This window comes from Onthophagus taurus, chromosome 10, assembly GCF_036711975.1.
Source record: "Onthophagus taurus isolate NC chromosome 10, IU_Otau_3.0, whole genome shotgun sequence".
Classification (NCBI taxonomy): Eukaryota; Metazoa; Arthropoda; class Insecta; order Coleoptera; family Scarabaeidae; genus Onthophagus; species Onthophagus taurus.
In genome coordinates, this window is record NC_091975.1 from 8466098 (window position 1) to 8478924 (window position 12827).

The 12827-nt window shown below is 35.1% G+C and overlaps 1 protein-coding gene across 2 annotated transcripts in view; it reads right to left on the bottom strand.

Moving 5' to 3' along the window:
- LOC111419108 (Abdominal B) overlaps positions 1–12827 on the bottom strand; it is a 132132-nt gene that overhangs the window by 107566 nt on the left and 11739 nt on the right. The window contains exon 1 of one of the 2 annotated variants that reach the window (XM_071199245.1): positions 4695–4902. The exons of the other annotated variant lie outside the window; for it this stretch is intronic. The gene's annotated coding sequence lies outside the window, so the exon portion shown is untranslated. Of the gene's footprint in view, positions 1–4694; positions 4903–12827 lie in introns of those variants that run through there. 2 annotated transcript variants of the gene reach the window in all.

Genomic DNA, 12827 nt, shown 5'->3' on the forward strand with positions numbered 1-12827 from the left:
CAATTTATAGTTTGCTATAATACTAATACGGGAAACGGAGTGTTCGGCAATGTTTAATGAAAAATATACAACAATCAAAAGTTGAATAACAACTAACTTTACAACAACACTACATCTGAAGATGCACGGCTAAACCCGAAATCCCGATCTAGCCTTTTGTTAGCAGTATTTAAGCTTCTACTATGAGTACCTCATCTTCTGCCTACAGTTTCTTTATGTAGCATATAATTGTCTAGAGGTAGTATATAGTTTGCTTAAGCTGTACTTAGTCTTCTAAACAAACAGCATTAGTACATCTGCGACCTCTATCTTGACTTATATAAACAGTGCTTCCTGCAAGCAATTTATAGCTTGCTATAATACTAGTACGGGAAAGGGAGTGTTCGGCAATGTTTAATGAAAAATATACAACAATCAAAAGTTAAATAACAACTAACTTTACAACAACACTACATCTGAAGATGCACGGCTAAACCCGAAATCCCGATCTAGCCTTTTATTAGCAGTATTTAAGCTTCTACCATGAGTACCTCATCTTCTGCCTACAGTTTCTTTATATAGCATATAATTGTCTAGAGGCAGTATGTAGTTTGCTTAAGCTGTACTTAGTCTTCTAAACAAACAGCATTAGTACATCTGCGACCTCTATCTTGGCTTATATAAACAGTGCTTTCTGCAAGCAATTTATAGTTTGCTATAATACTAATACGGGAAAGGGAGTGTTCGGCAATGTTTAATGAAAAATATACAACAATCAAAAGTTGAATAACAACTAACTTTACAACAACACTACATCTGAAGATGCACGGCTAAACCCGAAATTCCGATCTAGCCTTTTATTAGCAGTATTTAAGCTTCTACCATGAGTACCTCATCTTCTGCCTACAGTTTCTTTATGTAGCATATAATTGTCTAGAGGTAGTATGTAGTTTGCTTAAGCTGTACTTAGTCTTCTAAACAAACAGCATTAGTACTTCTGCGACCTCTATCTTGGCTTATATAAACAGTGCTTTCTGCAAGCAATTTATAGTTTGCTGTGATACTAATACAGGAAAGGGAGTGTTCGGCAATGTTTAATGAAAAATATACAACAATCAAAAGTTGAATAACAATTAACTTTACAACAACACTACATCTGAAGATGCACGGCTAAACCCGAAATCCCGATCTAGCCTTTTATTAGCAGTATTTAAGCTTCTACCATGAGTACCTCATCTTCTGCCTACAGTTTCTTTATGTAGCATATAATTGTCTAGAGGTAGTATATAGTTTGCTTAAGCTGTACTTAGTCTTCTAAACAAACAGCATTAATACATTTGCGACCTGTATCTTGGTTTATATAAACAGTGCTTTCTGCAAGTAATTTATAGTTTGCTATAATACTAATACGGGAAAGGGAGTGTTCGGCAATGTTTAATGAAAAATATACAACAATCAAAAGATGAATAACAACTAACTTTACAACAACACTACATCTGAAGATGCACGGCTAAACCCGAAATCCCGATCTAGCCTTTTATTAGCAGTATTTAAGCTTCTACCATGAGTACCTCATCTTCTGCCTACAGTTTCTTTATGTAGCATATAATTGTCTAGAGGTAGTATATAGTTTGCTTAAGCTGTACTTAGTCTTCTAAACAAACAGCATTAATACATTTGCGACCTGTATCTTGGCTTATATAAACAGTGCTTTCTGCAAGCAATTTATAGTTTGCTATAATACTAATACGGGAAAGGGAGTGTTCGGCAATGTTTAATGAAAAATATACAACAATCAAAAGTTGAATAACAACTAACTTTACAACAACACTACATCTGAAGATACACGGCTAAACCCTAAAATCCCGATCTAGCCCTTTATTAGCAGTATTTAAGCTTCTACCATGAGTACCTCATCTTCTGCCTACAGTTTCTTTATGTAGCATATAATTGTCTAGAGGCAGTATATAGTTTGCTTAAGCTGTACTTAGTCTTCTAAACAAACAGCATTAGAACATCTGCGACCTGTATCTTGGCTTATATAAACAGTGCTTTCTGCAAGCAATTTATAGTTTGCTATAATACTAATACGGGAAAGGGAGTGTTCGGCAATGTTTAATGAAAAATATACAACAATCAAAAGTTGAATAACAACTAACTTTACAACAACACTACATCTGAAGATGCACGGCTAAACCCGAAACTTTCTACTTGTAGGTGTACCCCGATAAGCAACCACTCGGGGAATACCCTCATAATATTAATAATATGACATGATATATAATATAATAGTACATCGAACTTTTACTATACTTAAAGAAAATTATTTTAAACACGATTGTTACAACAGTTACGCAAACCAACTGTTCGTGTTTGAATAGGAAAGGTTTTTTTTTCTTAGCGATACACAAATATTCAAATATTTGAACATAGATTTCGGTCGAGAAATGAAAACACTGAGAAGTTTACTTTGCGGAAACACCAAAGGGGATAATTATCAGTTCCGATTAACCTTTGACGAACCTATTATGTCAACATAAAATTATTAACATTGTTAATTTTTGATATATCCCAAGTGACGAAACGATATTGGTCGGATGGTACATAAAAGTCGGGTCAATAATAAACTCGAACCCGATTGGTCAACTTTTCCTTCTGGATTTGACAGTGATAAAGTGTTTCGATTGTCTTCGTTTGCCGTCTACAACGCCAGGTATCTGAACCCTTTGTTCGGTCGAAAACCCGCGGGGACGAATGAAAAGAAAGAAGTCACTGAAGAGATTTCGAATTTTAAAACGACTTCAATGGTGTTTGCTAAAATAATTTAGTGATTGGTTAATTGAATTTATGGAGATGTTAAGAGTTTTTTTTTAGTGGTCGTAAAATTAATGTAATAAATACAAAAATGTTATTATTTCAATTATTATTACCTAGTTATGAGTTGTTGTAACAAATATTTAGTGGTTAATAAATAATTTCTTTTCAGTTAAAATTTCAACAGTGTATAGAGCAGCGTATAGTTTATAGTTTAATAGTGTGTGTTTAATCAACGCAGTTTTTAAAAGCAGTTTTTAATCTTCCCCAAAAAGTATTTATTATTTTGTAAGCGATATCTAATCTTATATAAAAGGTATTTCATCCGCAACCTCAATATGGACTTATACAATTAGTTTCTAGTTTTCTGCATACACTATTTAGTTTTCTACAGCAATATATGATCTTCTATTAATAGCCTTTAATCTTTTCGTCATGTAGCAATATCTAGCCTTTAATTAGCAGTATTTAAGACTTATGTCTTCTGCAAGATGTATCCCATCTTTTGCAAAATCACTGCAAATAGTATCTAGCTTTCTGGAGACAGTATGTAGTCTGTTTAAACAATACTTAGCCTTCTACAAATAGTATTTAAATGTAATCTTGTGCAAACAAAATCTGGCTTTGTGTAAACAGTTTAATAACAATTAAATTTTTATTAGTAATTTAGATATTTGGGATTTCAGATTCATCATTTATAATATTATTAAAATTCCAAATAATGATGAAATATTTTTATTTATTAAATCAGTGCTACATTAATGTTTCATCCAACCAGTTCATTTCAGTTTTCTGATCTTTATAAATGCTACTTGAAGGGAATTTTTTAGAAAAATTTCACATTTTCAAAACTTCCTCCTTTTTCATGCTTTTGTATACTTATAATAGAGAATACGATATATAAGATTTTTCCTCTCCTGTCTGACGGTAATTATATAGAATAGATAATTTTTATACAATAGTTTTTAATATAACTAATATAGTTTAATATAGTTTTCTGGAGGCAATATGTAGTTTGTTAAAGTAGTATGTGGTGTTATGTAAATAGTGGTTAGTATTTTGGAAGTTGTTTTATTAGCAGTTTTTAATTAAGTTTTCTGCAAACAGTATTTAGTCTTTCATCAGAAGGTTTTAGTCGTTTATAAAGGAAATCTCATTTTCTGATAGCAGCATCTAGTCCTCTATATTCTACAGCTCTGTCAACGTACACTGCCTCAATTTCAATATTTCGCTAAGGGCATCTCAATATGTGCTTTTCTCACAAAGAGAAAAGCTGATCTCAAAAAAGATTTATTATTTAGCTTAATTAAGTTATTTAATACACATCTTTTTCAGCAGTGTTTAGGTTTCTGAAATGAGAATTTTGTTTTTTGTAGTGTGTCTGCGACGATTATCATATCTTATATAAACAGTGTCTAGTCTTTTGTTAGTAGTTTTTATCCTTCTATAATGAGAATCTCGCTCTCTGAAAGTTGAATTGCGTTTTCTACAAGCAATTTGTAATTTGCTATTAGGCAATGTTTAGTAGTATAGTATGTAATTTTCTGCAAGCAATATCTAATGTTCTATAAGTAGTATTTGGTATTCTATCAGCAGTATCTCATCTTCTGCAAACAAAACTTAGTCTTTTATTAACTGTTTTTTGTCTTGTACCATGAGACCCTCGTTTTTTTTAATATTATCTAATAAAAGTCTTCTATAAGCACTATATATCCTGTTGTAAGCAGCACCCAACCCAAGCCAAGCATTTTCAAGCAGCTCTTAATCTTCTATTACAGATAGAGATAGCAGATATCTATGATATCTATTGTAATTAAATAAGACTGGCCCTTGCAATGACCACAAACTAGCAAATAATTAAGTAACTTATATAGTATACCCATATTCTATATATAACTTACCCTGGTTGTTTTCCAAAACATCTTGAAAATCCTTGACACATCCCCACACACTTATAGACAAAACAAATTCACTCAAAAAAAAAACAACCCTCTTTATATTAACACCATAAAATCACCTTCACTTTTCACATTGTATCTTGATAACTATATTTATGAATTATTTCCGTCGGGCCGGATAAAACTTAAAGAGTTTCACCTCGCACTCTTCGCGGCGACTGAAAAGAGCGATCGTTCTTTGGACAGCCGACGACGACGACGACGTCGACCCGCGTTCAAGAGAAACAAAACGGAATTTCACACATCCCCGCTAATTACGAACGCAAGCAAAAGGTTCTTTTTCGGTTCGCAGCCGCCAAACGTGCTTCTTCTTCGTCGTCTTCTTCTTCCTCCAAATACCGTGCACGACTTCTCCAACGTTTCTTTCTTCTTTATCCGACGGCGGCGGTCGCGCTTGTCTTTTGTTTGCGTTGATCGCCTTTTGTTACACCGCCTTTTCAATATTTCGCTAAGAGCACCTTAACACTCCCAAAGAGAAAATAAAATAATTTGATTAAAATTACTTTTTAAATTTTAATGAAACGAATTATAAACAAAAAGTCGGCGTAAATATACTAATAAATAATTGAAGGTAATTGAAGGTAAATGAAGATAAACGAATGTAATCGACGATAATTGAACATAATTAGCTTTCCTAAGGTGGAAGGAAAAAAGTATGCGGTTAATTCTAAAATTAAATACCCTTAAAAGGAAATCTTTAAATTTTTAAACATCCGCCATTAAAAACTTTGTTAACTTCTTCAAAAGAAAAAAAAAACGGTCACCGCCCAAGTTTCCATCTCGCCCTTTAAAAAGGGAGGTGCACACGTGAAAGGAACAATTCCTTGGGGAGATTCTTCTTTCACGTGGCGAAGAAACGTCAAAAACGTTTGAAATATCGCCGTCGTCGTTTCCTACCCTCCCTTTTACTCCGTGGGTTGTATTTTTTTCGACGTCTCACAGTAAACGCGTTTTATGTCTTCATCTCGTCTCTCTTGGTGGTGGTTGTTCTATGACCAAAACGAAGAGAGCTGAATAAATCACGAATAAATCAAACCGACGGTTCACGTTCGTTAGGGTTTTGCCGTGACGAGATTGAATTCGATACGCATTTCCACTCGAACAGATCAATTTCCATTTTTAATATATTTAGTGTACTCGGAAAGTGTTCTTTGTTCAAGGTTTTTCTAGAAACTAAGACTTTATACATATATATATAATTTCCTGCAATAATTTCTAAACTCTTTTTTCCAAGACAACCTCGAAATCTTGTAGAAGCTTTATATTTTGGCCTAACTATTGTTTAGGATTATGCCAAAGTACTTGACCTTGATAGCAGCAATATCAAGGACTATGTTAATGATATGAACGATGTTGAGAGAACCATAATTAGCAATAACAAACATTATATTGATGAATTATGGAAGAGACATGTAAAGACATTTCTACAATATTAATAAGCAATAATGTTGGTTTATGATGACGGAAATGAGAGAAGCTAAGATAAGATGGAGTGATGTCTGGGATTACGATGGGCGAAATCAAGAATAGTGTAGAACCATGATATAGATCATTGCTCAAGAAGCAATCCCGCTGATACGAAGCTATTTAGGAAAAAAGTGATGAAGAATATATTTGGATAGAAGATATTTGGGAGTGCATATTACGATGTCAGAGAGAGAGAGGTGCAGTAGATAAGTTTTTTCTTAAGATAAGAAGATCTCTAAGAAAATTAAGTTTTCTGAAAACAGTATTCAGTCTTTTATCAGAAATTATTAGTTGTTGACAGAAAATTTCATTTTCTGGTGGCAGTATCAAGTCTTCTGCAAGTAGTATAGTATGCGATCTTCTCCAAGCAGTATCTAATGTTCTATATACAACTTTCATGAATCCAACATTGCCATAGATATCACGCGACATCATCTTTACACATCTCAACATAATTTCTTACATTTCCCAAAATTGTCCTAAACTCCTTCATCTTCTGCTTGGGTTTGACATCCTTCTACACCGTTCCTAACAACCCCGACATGATCTCTGGTACCTGTCAATCCTATTTTGGTGTCTCTCAACAAATTCACCTTTAATATCCCTGAAATCCTCAAAAATCGGTCTGGCTCCTAAATAAATGACATCTCAACAACATTCTTGACAAACAGCATTCTTCAACATCTTCTCCATTAGGAAGGAAATCAACACCAAAATCGTCCTAACTCTCCTTCAGATTCTGCTGGTTTAAGACAGTTCTAAAGAGTTTGGCCAAAATCTTAAAGTTTCTTTTATCGAAATTATCGATATATCTTATATCTAAAAGTTAAAAAAAAATTAATCTAAGAGTTTCTTCGTTAGAACCGTATTCTTTGACTTGATGATGAGATCAGATCGTTAAAGACTTTATATACATATATATTTATTGGTATATGTTTTAGCCATAGACTACATCTCATTCAGAATACGGCATTTCTTCAATTTTTATAAATAATGATTTCATGAATAATTTTGATCCCATAGATAATATTATGTAAGACCAAATCGATTTCGAGGTTATCAGAGATGATATTGACAAGAATTTGGTATGGGCATTGAGAGATATATGTATTGATAGTTGCTGAGGAAGCTATTAAGGAAAGAAGTGATGAAGAATATCTTAAGGTAAATCAATTAAGTGATGGGATAATAATAATAATAATAATAATTTATTTAATCACCTGGCTACAAATAGTAGATGTGACAAGTTCAAACCACATACAATATATAATACACAACATACACAATATTCAACAAAGAAAGAGGGAAATTAAATTATGAAGTATGACCTATGCTAGTTGACTAGGACTAATACTAAAATTAAATGACAAGTATTCCTGGCGGTCGTAAAACGCCCTTTCTACAAGCATCATTTTTACTTTATGTTTAAATGAGCTAAGCGTATCAGCTTTTTTAATTGCAGATGGCAAATTATTATAGAGCTTTGGGAAATCATACCGTGGACTCTTTTCAAAGAAAGCCGTCTTATGATGACCCAAGCACACCAAACTATCAGATCTAGTTTCGTAATTGTGTTTCATGACTGATTTATATATATATATACTTTGAAGAGTAAGAAGCGAATTGGCCTTGAATGTATCTCTACACGAATCTCTGCAGTGTAGGTCGAAGATTAATCTTATAATGCGCTTCTGTGCTACAAAGGCACGCCGCCACTCTGTCGATCTTTCCCACAATAATATATTGTATGAGAGATGCGAATAACAGAGAGCATAATAAGCATCTAATAATCCCGATAGCGGGAGGCATCCCTTCAACTTCAGAATTGCATAAAAGGACGAGTTCAATTTCGAAACCAGATGATCAACATGTTTGTCAAAACTTAGCTGCTCGTCTAGATAAACACCCAAAAACTTGCAGCTATTTGATAGAATGATATCATCGGCTTGCGGAAGCCTTCTCCTCTTATGAAAATTTACAAACACGGTCTTTTTTAGATTAAGAACAATACGATTTTGTTTACACCAAGCATCAAATGATTCAACGGTATGCTTGACGTTAGAAAAAAAGCATATCAGCATCATTCGACGCCAGGGCAATTGACGTGTCATCGGCATACATGACTATGTGGACATCGGAAAGATACTCAGGAAGGTCATTTATATACAATAAAAAAATTAATGGGCCCAAGATTGAGCCCTGGGGAACTCCCAGTAAAACATTTGATTCCGATGACTCCTGACCAGAGAGGACCACTTTTATTTTTCGTTCCTCCAGAAATGATTGAAGCCAATTTAAAATCGTGCCTCGCAAACCCAAAGCATACAATTTCTGCATGATGTACACTAGTGGCAGCGATTCAAACGCACGCGACATGTCGAAGAACAGACCCACAGCAAAATTACCTTTATCCAGGTTATCGCAGATGAACTCAATAAAATTCAGTGAAGCAGTCTCTGTAGACAGGCCCCGCCTAAAACCATGCTGAGCATTACTAACAATATTGAACCTGTCCAGAAAACTCAAAATTCGCTCCGAGACGATGCTTTCAAATATCTTTGAAAAAACGCTAGTTATCGCTATTGGTCTGAAATTGTTGACATTTGTAGGATCACCAGCCTTGAAAACTGGAATGACCCGAGAAATTTTCAGCCCCCCGGGAAAGATTCCAGAACAAACAGAAAAATTAAATACATGCTTAAAGGGCTCGACCAGACAAGACGCTACATACTTAATTACACTCACACCGATGCCATCGCAACCCGTCGAACGTACGTTTTTTAAGCGCTTGATGGCCGCTAGAATTTCTGCGGAGGATATAGTATACAAAAGATATATCCCTCATCGGGCCATAAATCAACTCTACCTTCTCCTCAACATATGTTGTGAAAAACTTTGAAAATGTTGAGCAGATCTGCGCAGTGTCGCTAATCATATGACCATCATCCGAACGCAACAGAAAACTAGTTTGCGTCCTTCCTTTACCCAATTGGTTATTTACACAATGCCACACTGCGCGACTTCTATTCGATGACTCTATTATTTGTTTTATAGTATGTTTCTTCTTAGTTTCATTAATTAGTTTTCTATATGAACCCTTCTTAACATTATATAAGTTACGCAACTCCGGATAACCGTTGCTCATAATCCAAAACATGTCTTTAAGTTCCCTGCCAGCACTTATTATATCATTTGTAATCCAGGGAGCTCTATTACAACCACCAGGACGACCAGAAACTATAGGGCAACATATATCAAAGTAAAACAATAGTGATATGCTTGGGATTGCATATTACGATGTCAGAGAGCGCGGTAGACATGTTTTTTCTTAAGATAAGAAGATCACTAAGAAAACTTAGTTTTCTGAAAACAGTATGCAGTCTTCTATCAGAAGTTTTTAGTCGTTGACAATGAATATTTCATTTTCTGGTGGCAGTATCTGTGGCAAGTAGTATAGCATACAATCTTCTGCAAGCAGTATCTAATGTTCTGTATCCAGTATCTAATTTTGTGCAAGCAGTAGATGGTTTTTTTTAGGCAGTATTTGGTAGTCTTATCTTCTGCAAGCAATACTTCGTCTTTTATTAGCAGTTTTTTGTCTTGTACAACGAGAATCTAATAGAAGTCTTCTGTAAGCACTATATATCTTTTTATAAGATGTACCCAAACATTTTCAAGCAGCTCTTAATCTTCCATTAGCAAAATATGACACTGCAGGCAATTTTGAAATGTGGTAGAAAAGTTTTCTCATTATTTTTGCTTAATGAACCGTATTCATTTTTATTGATCATCTTAAAAGCAAAAACGTCTCTGGCATTTGCAATCTCCCCTTTTTTTTCAAACCCCATTTTTTCCCGTTACTTTTCTATCCCCCAATTTTCCGCTCCGAAAACTGGGGAAGTAAACGGTACGGGGGGAGTGAAAATGGAAAGGTTTACGATATCTCCACGACCAACGCGCTGCAGTCGCCCGAAACGCTTTTCCATTTACATTAAAAGCGCTTCGTCGATTTCATAGCGCAAGCAGGAAATTGCGTCCTTGCGAAACGAGCGAGGAAATCCTTTTGATTTCCCTTCCAACGAAGAGAAATAATAACCATAAAAGGAATGTAATCATTTCCACTTTTCTTCTTTTCACATTTATTTATTTACTTCTTTTTTTTTTGACTAAGAATTTAAAAAAGAAAGAAAGAAATTCTTAATTTATAATCTTGGTTTTAATCGGAAGAATAAAAATAAAAAAGAAAAGATATCTCCCATTGGTTCGGTTGACACGTATGTAAATTACCATCTTTATTGATTCCATTTCAAACTGGAAGACAGCAGCAGCGGGATCGTATAAATAAATAAGAAAAAAACCTATCATTCTACCTCATCCAGCAGCCAATCTTCCTACCTGATGGTTTTTTCTCATCTCTCTTTTCTTCTCGCCTCTTCCCAGCAGGTTTTCTTCGGTGTAGGTTGTTTGGAATCTACGCTCTTTATTTCTTTGCTTCTCTTTTTTTGGCTTGATGCGCGTCTTGGTTGGTAAAGAGATGAGAAACCACCGAGAAGGTTTTCTTAATTTATCGTGCGAGATATACAAAGACTTTTTTATATTTTGTTTAAAACAATTATCAATTTTTTTTATTTTTCGTTCATTTTGATTTTGGGTTTCTTGTTTTTAACAGAACCGGTCCCAATCGTGATTCCGCCAGACCGGAGCTGTCTCATATATTATCCGGGACCCTCCTGGAAACGGGCACGGCCATCTCTTTTCGTTCCCCCTCTCCAAAAGCTTCACGTTCCCCGGGACAAAGCTGAACTTTCGTTGCCAGGGCAACGTCTGCAAACGAAAATCCATAAAGGACCCATCATGTTATTTCCGAATCGGCTCTTACACGTTCAAGAAAATTTATTTAAAATCATCTAAAACACTTTAAATTAATTAATTAATTATACTTGAGATGTATACAAGAAGAATTTTGAGTTAAGAGTTAATTAAGAGGCGGGTTAAAAGAAAGGTTTTTATCTAAATTAATTCAAACGAAAGACACGAATCGAATTAACGAGGTCATAAACAGCTAATGAAAAAAAGGGAGCATGGGGGTCGTTCTTTAATTAAAGAACGTAAATCAACCTCCGGGTCCTGAATTTTTCTGACATTCTGACGTTCTTAGCAGTAAATCAACCCTCCTGACTAACATACTATTATTACCCTTGTTATATATTCGTCTTGTTTAGTTTTCCTGGAAAGAATATTAAAACTACACGAAAAATACACGAAATTATGTTATAAATCAGTGGTTCAAAAAGTTTCTTGAATCCAAATAAATTTATATAACCAGTATCAACATTGCAAACATTAAAAACATCTCAATATAACTCCCTCATTTTCTGCATTGGGGTTGACATCCTTCTACACCGTTCTTAACAACTCCAACATAATCTCCGATATCTCCCATCTATCATCTATGAATCACTTTCTTTAATATCATTGAAATTCTTCTCAAAATATTGCTTTTATCTCCTTTTAACCTCTCTCAATATTTCCATTATGATTCATCATCCTTGGCACCCCTCAACAACTTTCTTGACAAAGCATCGTCAACATCTTCTCCATTAGGAAGGAAATCGGAACTCTCCTTCAGATTCTGCTGGTTTAAAACAGTTTGGCTAAAATCTTATATCTAAAAGTTAAAAAATAAATTAATCTAAGAGTTTCTTTAGAAGCAATGGGGTCAGCATCAATCCCAATAAAATCGAAACTTCACTCGGAGAAGGAAGCTACAAATAAAAGCACCCTCCATTGAAAGCAGAACTATTAACCTCAAAACAGAAACTAAATACCTAGGGGTAATACTTGAGAGTAAACTAAACTAGAACTCACACTTAGATAAGGTGAGGAAAAAGGCAAACCAGATCTGCCGCAGGCTCCTAGGAAGGAACTGGGGTCTCAAACCACGAATAATAGCAATAATCAGACCCATGGTCGCCTACGCCTCATTGGATTGGTGGCCAAAAACAAAACATAAGACAGCTCAATAACAGCTGGCACAAATCCAGTCTTAACATAACGGGTACAATGAGATCCTGTCCGACGGCTGCTTTGGAAGCCCTACTCGGTCTCACACCGCTCCACATATATATACAAAAGGAGGCAGCCTTAAGTGCCTTATCACTGAAAACAGTTTCTTCATTCAAGTTGATGCAGGGTAACCTCAGAGGACACCTCGAGATCCTCAAGGACTCATGTCTAAATCACCTGATTGAAATTAAAACGAACCTCATACCGACGGAATACAATTTTAACCAACCGTATAAGGTCATATTTAAAAGCAGGGATGAGCCTGGAACACCGATGCTTCAAAGACAGTAAGATCTGGAGTAGGCACGGGCATCAGTGGACCAAATAGCCACATCAAATTGCCCCTCAGCTCGGACTTAACAATTTTCCAAACAGAAGTTCTTTCTATAAACTTCTGCACCGCTTTGAACCTACAGAAGGGACAAAAAGGTGCATCCATAAACATTTTCACAGACAGTCGGGCCGCTTTAAGGGCAATTCAGGCCTACACGTGTGGCTCTGCACTGATTAGAGAGTGTACCAACAACCTGAGAGAACTCGCTA